We start from the raw sequence: 5,762 nt of genomic DNA on the forward strand, positions 1-5,762 counted from the left end.
ATATATATATATATATCTCCTAATGAAGCTATTGTGAAGATGAAATGAAATCGTGTATATAAAGCAGTTAGCACATACTGGGCACATAGTAATAACCATTCAGCAAATGTCAGCAATGGGGAGGTGACATAACTTGCCTGGGAGACAAAGCAAGTGAGAGGAGGAGCAAGCATTGGAGTCCTGGCCTTTTGAGGTCACCATCCCTGCTGCAATGCCTGGGACAGTGGACACTTAATAGATATTTGTTTCACGAAGGAATTTCCAACAGTGGAAACTAAAGTGAGGGTTTTTCTGGGTTCCGGGGACCAGTCTAACTTCTAAATGATTTGCTCTACAAGAAAAGGCTGTCCCTCACCACCACCCATCCCTGCCAGCCTCCGGCCTCCCAGCCATCCCCTTGAGCCTCCACCCTAACCACACAGCACTGACATCAGCCGGGCCCCTTTGACCTTGCTTTGTAGTAACCAATTAGCTTGACTTCTGTTCCCATGGTTATGTACACTTCCATTGGCAACTAGTGCATTTCCCCAGAAACGGGCCCACAGCCCTGGTCCTGCTGTCATCCTGCCAGTGGGTTCATCTTTTTCTCCTGGATGTCTGATGAGAACTGTCCTGCTGGGACAACAGAGGGACAGAACAGAGAAGCAGGAGAAAATGCATTCAAATGCATTCAATAAACGTTTCTGGAGCATCTACAACACGCCCTGCCCAGTGAGCGCTGCTGGAGATACAGGAGGCATTAAGGTGCTGTTGCTGTCCTCCAGGAGCTTTTGCAGGGCTTTTAAAATCTCATGGGTCCCCTGGGAAATACACTCAGAGGTAAAGATTAAAGTGTAAGATGTTGTTTAGAAAGTGGTCTTGGGAAAAACACCTGTGGAAGGGAGGCAAAGGAGGCAGGTCTCGGCAGAGGGAGAAGTCGAGCTTCGAGGCAGTTCCGACAAAGGCCTCAGTCAACCCCATGGGGAACTTTGGAGCTGGGATGACCCTTCAGAGTTGTCCCAAGTTGGGGTGAGAGGTTCAGGCCTTTGCACTTCCACATTGATCTGTCTTGGAATTGGGCCTACCCTGGAAGGAGGCACGACCTTGGCAGTTTTCTTCCAATCAAGACAATCTCCAAAGAGGGCTGACAGCTGAGGGCTGCCTTCCAGCCACGCTGGGGTAGCAAGTCTCTCATTCCCAGTGGGGGGATCTGAACATCCCATCACAGCATCCACCACACGTAGGGTCCACAGTCTGGCTTCAGGGACTACCAGGGATCCCTGAAGAGGGAAGCAGCATCTGGCACATATATCATTTTTCTGGGGGAGGGTTCCTTGACCCCCAAAAGATTAAGAACCACTAGTCTAGGGAAAGCCAGACTTGTCCAAAACTTCAAAACATGATCAGAGATGCACACTATTTGTGCTCAATGAGTATGAATGGATGGATGGATGGGTGGATGGATGGATGCCACATGGAAGAATGTATGGGAGGCAGAAAGAAGGGAGTAACCAGTTCTGCCTGGGGCAGGAGGAGAGCAAAGATTCCCAGGGGCAGCTGACCCTTTTGAAGTGAGACTTGAAGGCTGAATAGAACTTGCCAAGCAGACAAAAGGAGATAGGCATACCAGACAGGGGCAAGAGCAGATGCAAAGACCCAGGTATGAGCGAACATGGGGATGGTGTGTTTCAGCACCGCAGGGGTTAGTTCACCATGGCTGGCCACAGGTGCACATGGGTAAGAGGAGGGGGAGGGACGTTTTCTCCTTTAAAAAGCCCACAGGTTCCAAGGAGGTATCCTGATGGGAACCACTTCTTGAACAAGCAGGTATCTCCCCTCCCCCCACTAACACTTAACAATTGCCCCAGTCTCCAGGTGGGGGGAGGGGGAGGTCCTAAAGATAATCCCAGGCAAGTGTAGAGCATCTGGTCACTTACCACCTCCTTTCCCATCCTCCTTTGCTCCTGCAGTCTGTTCCTGAGAGGTCAGTGTTACCAGCCAGCCGCCCCACTTTCCAGAGGAGAAATGGGCTCCAGAGGCCAGGTGACTTGCCCGAGGTCAGTCACCTCCGTGGCTCCTAAGCGCAGCCAGGAGCCCCCTCTGCAGACTCACACCTCCCAGCGCCCTGTTTTCCACCTCTCTGCTCTGCAGCCCTCCAGTTGGAATGCGTGCAGTCTCACCTGCCTCCTGGGATTCAGCCCCTCTGGTTAGGGGGGGGCAGGGGACCAAGGGTCTGGCGGGGGGGCGGAGGGGGATGCAGCATCCCCCTGGCCATGTTTTGCTCTGGGAGGAGTCCCCACTGAGCCAGAGCCTCCGTCCCGTTCTAGGGCTACCCCATGAATCAAACATGCCCCCGTGGTTAACTCAGTAATGCTTTTATTAATAGTTAATTATTCAATGCACACTGGGGAAATGAGCCTCACTCAGGCCTTGTAAATTAAGGCAGTGATCTCGTGAAAGAAGCCAGTGGGAGTTCATTCCCCCCTCCCGTCGCTGCACCTCCTGGCTCTCCATTTAGCGATACTAGATAATGGGGGGCTGGGGGGGCGATCAGGGGACAGGGATCTTCTCCAGTGGAGGTGAGAAGGGGCAGATGAACATCCTCTGGTTTCCTCTGAGAGAAAGGGCCCAAGGAGGGTGTGGCGAACGATCAGCTGGGAGGTGTGATCCCGCACCGTGGCAGTTGTCATCGGCCTGTGTTCCTTGTCACTGCTGGGGACTCAGCGCGGCCCCCAGGGACTCGCGTCCAGGGCAGGGCCACCTGTCCCAGGTGTGGGACTCCCAGGCGGAGAGGAGCCCGTCTCAGACGCTCCCGTCTCTGAGTCGCAGGCCTCCCTCCCCCACGCGGCCTTTCTCATTTCACCAGTGTCAGACTTCCTGGGCGAGGTTTTTGTTGTGGCTGAAGCCAATTTCCCGTTCTGAATTTGCAGCTGAGCTGCATAAGGGGCTTGTTCTAACCTGGTTTGGCTTTTCTAAATTTAACTATCTCCCATGTTTTGTTTCCCTGGAGACAGAAACCCCTCTTTATCTTCCTGGGAAATGAAAGCCAGCACCTGCTTTGAACCTACTATGTGCGAGGGCCTGTCCCCCTGGTTTATGTCGACTCATTCTAATGTTCAGCTCTGTCTTTGGGACAGTGACCCCGCCTCCCTGAGTCTCCATCTCTTCATGTGAAAATGGAGATATAATACTCTCTGGGTCTGGAGTAATTGTGATGATTAAATGAAGTAATAGATGTAAAGTACTTAGAACCCTACTGAACACATAGTAAGTTTTCTCTAAGGGGTAGCTGCTATTACTATCTTCTTCACAACTGCGCTGCCCTTTTACAGACGGGCAAAGTGAGGTTTTACATGCGTGCTTTGGCTTTTGTTCAAGGACGCTTGACCCAGAAGTTCATGCTGCCAAAGCTCATCACTTTCCTTCCATGGAGGCAAGATGGGGAGCCAATCTCTTCTCCAGAAAAGCGCATTGGCCAAGTCCCAAGATGATGGGCGTCCATCCGCCATCAAGCAGGAAAATATGAAACAGGTGAGCTCCTGGTGGCCTCCGCCAAGGCCACTCAAAGACAGGGATTTTCAGAGAGCCTCTGGGGGTTAAACACTGCCCCCGTGGTTGTGATGGTCCCTGGCCTGATGAGGGTTTTCCTGGGACAGGTGATGCAGAGGGTTGGGGACAGATGGCCTCCCAAACCCCATGCCAGCTGTGAACTGCCTTGCAGGTGAAGGTCGGCTTCTCTGCTGTGACCTTCCCCTCCCCCAAACTGCCAGAGCCACACATGGGCAAAGAGTCTGGGGTGGGGATTGAGGAGTACGGCTCCAGGTTTGTCTGTAATATGTAGCGTCAGATTTAAATGTCACTGCTGCAGGCGGCTGACCCGGGTTCCCACACAATGGGCCGCGAGGGGCGCCTTCGCCGCCTCTTCATCTTCCTGGCGGTAGCTGACCAAAGGGAGGGAGATTTGGTTTCTTAAAAAACTAAACACTTGTTGAGCGCTCTGGCGTTGCCTGGGCAACAGCCGAGGGGGGAGAGAGAAGCATCTTATTGTTTAAAGTTATTCTTGCTCTGTCAAAGGTTGCTCTGAAAAGACCCGAATTCTCCAAGCAGCCAGGCTGGTCCTCTCTCTCAATCTGTCCCCTGGCCCGGCCGGCTGTGCAGTCCCAGCTCCTGTCCTCCCTCAGCCCCCAGCCCCACTTCCAGGTCCGGGGCTGTGGGAGGGGTCCTGGCCATGCTGGACATCAGGATCCTGGAGGCAAGTTCCCTCCATACTCTGTGCGTTCACCCCCAGGCCCAGGGGGCTCGTGGAATAAACGCACAAGCAACAGGCCGGCAAGGAGAATCCCTGCTGCCCCACCATGGGCTGCGTTTCCAGCACCCGACCTGGGATATGGACACAAGTGTGGCTCCGTGACTTAGGGGTCAGCTCACAGAAGTGCCTAAACTTGATTGGGGTAGGGGTGGGGGGAGTCCTGGCCGTATAATCCAGAGGTGGGCATCTTTGTCCTCAAGCCCAACCAGGGTCGAGACAAAGGTGACCTTGTGGCAGGTCATTGCTCGGGGGCCATGGCTGAGTGCAGCCGCCAGGATCCTTGGAGACGGTATAAGTGGCACCCCGTGCCCCTCTACCCCTCTCGCGACACTGTTTCAGAATTGTTTACTTGTCTGTCTTCCCCACGAGACTGTCAGCTCCCTGACAGCAGAGCCGCATCTATTCATCTCTGTGTATTCTTGTAAGCTGCCGCAAATCCTTTCAGGAGCAAGGCAAATTCTGAAAATCCAGATGAGATGTACATATATTTTTAATTAAAACATGTTTACATAGTGAATACATACACATGATGCAAAATTCAAAGTTCAAAAGGAATGAATACCCATATCTCCTGCTGCCCAGTCTCCCTTTATGGGGACAGCCATGGTTTCCAGCTTCCGATGTATCCTTCCAGAGATATTCCACTCATATAGAAGCAAATGGGCATCAGATAAAATATATTAGTCACACCCCTAGCTCCTGTGTCTAGCACAGGGCCCAGTATATGGTAGATGCTTGATAAAAGTTTGTCTGATAGTTGGACACACAAACAGGTGATGGATGGATGGATGGATGGATAGATGGATGGTTAGGTGAATGGATAGATGGATGGATGGATGGATGGGTGGATGGATGGATAAATGGATGGATGGTTAGGTGGATGGATGGGTGCCGCTCTTGTACTGTTAGTTCCCTTTTCACCCAGATGTCTGGGTTCCCCAACAGGGAGTTCCTTGAGAGGAAGATGGAGGCCCAGCATCAGACACATTTGGTCTGAGGGGTCCGTGTTCTTCAGATGGAGACATTTAATAGGCAGTTGGATTGTGCTTGTATCAGGTAGGAGTCTTATTCGACTGCTAATAACAGAGACCCAACTACAATGGCTTGAGTCCATAAAGGTTTTCTTTTTCTCGTGATGAGAAGTTTATAGGGGTTCAGCCCTCAAGGATACCAGAGTTGAGGTCACTGTGATGTCCTTGACCTTTCTCTCGTGGTCTCAAAAAAGCTGTTGGGGGAGGGGGCTCCAACCATCATGTCCAAGTTACAGGGAGGAAGAAGAGGGGCAAAAGGATGCTTCCACCTCCTATAAGAAGCCTGTTCCTGGAGGCCCCACCAAATGACTTCTAATCATTTCTCCACGGCAACCCCTAGCAGCAAAGGAGGCTGGGATGTATGGCTTTTAAGATGGGCATGTTACTCCCCCAGATAATATTGGGGATCTATTAGCAAGGAAGAAGAGGGAGCTGGATAGAGT

At 52.0% G+C, this 5,762-nt stretch overlaps 1 long non-coding RNA gene across 1 annotated transcript; it reads left to right on the forward strand.

The window, feature by feature from the left end:
- Positions 1–1,276: 1,276 nt before the first annotated feature.
- Positions 1,277–4,211, forward strand: LOC132348797 (uncharacterized). Its single transcript, XR_009497558.1, has 3 exons — positions 1,277–2,036; positions 3,358–3,510; positions 4,054–4,211. It is a non-coding gene; the product is annotated as an uncharacterized LOC132348797 (long non-coding RNA).
- The last annotated feature ends 1,551 nt before the right edge of the window (positions 4,212–5,762 follow it).

Source organism: Balaenoptera ricei, chromosome 15, assembly GCF_028023285.1.
Source record: "Balaenoptera ricei isolate mBalRic1 chromosome 15, mBalRic1.hap2, whole genome shotgun sequence".
Lineage (NCBI taxonomy): Eukaryota > Metazoa > Chordata > Mammalia > Artiodactyla > Balaenopteridae > Balaenoptera > Balaenoptera ricei.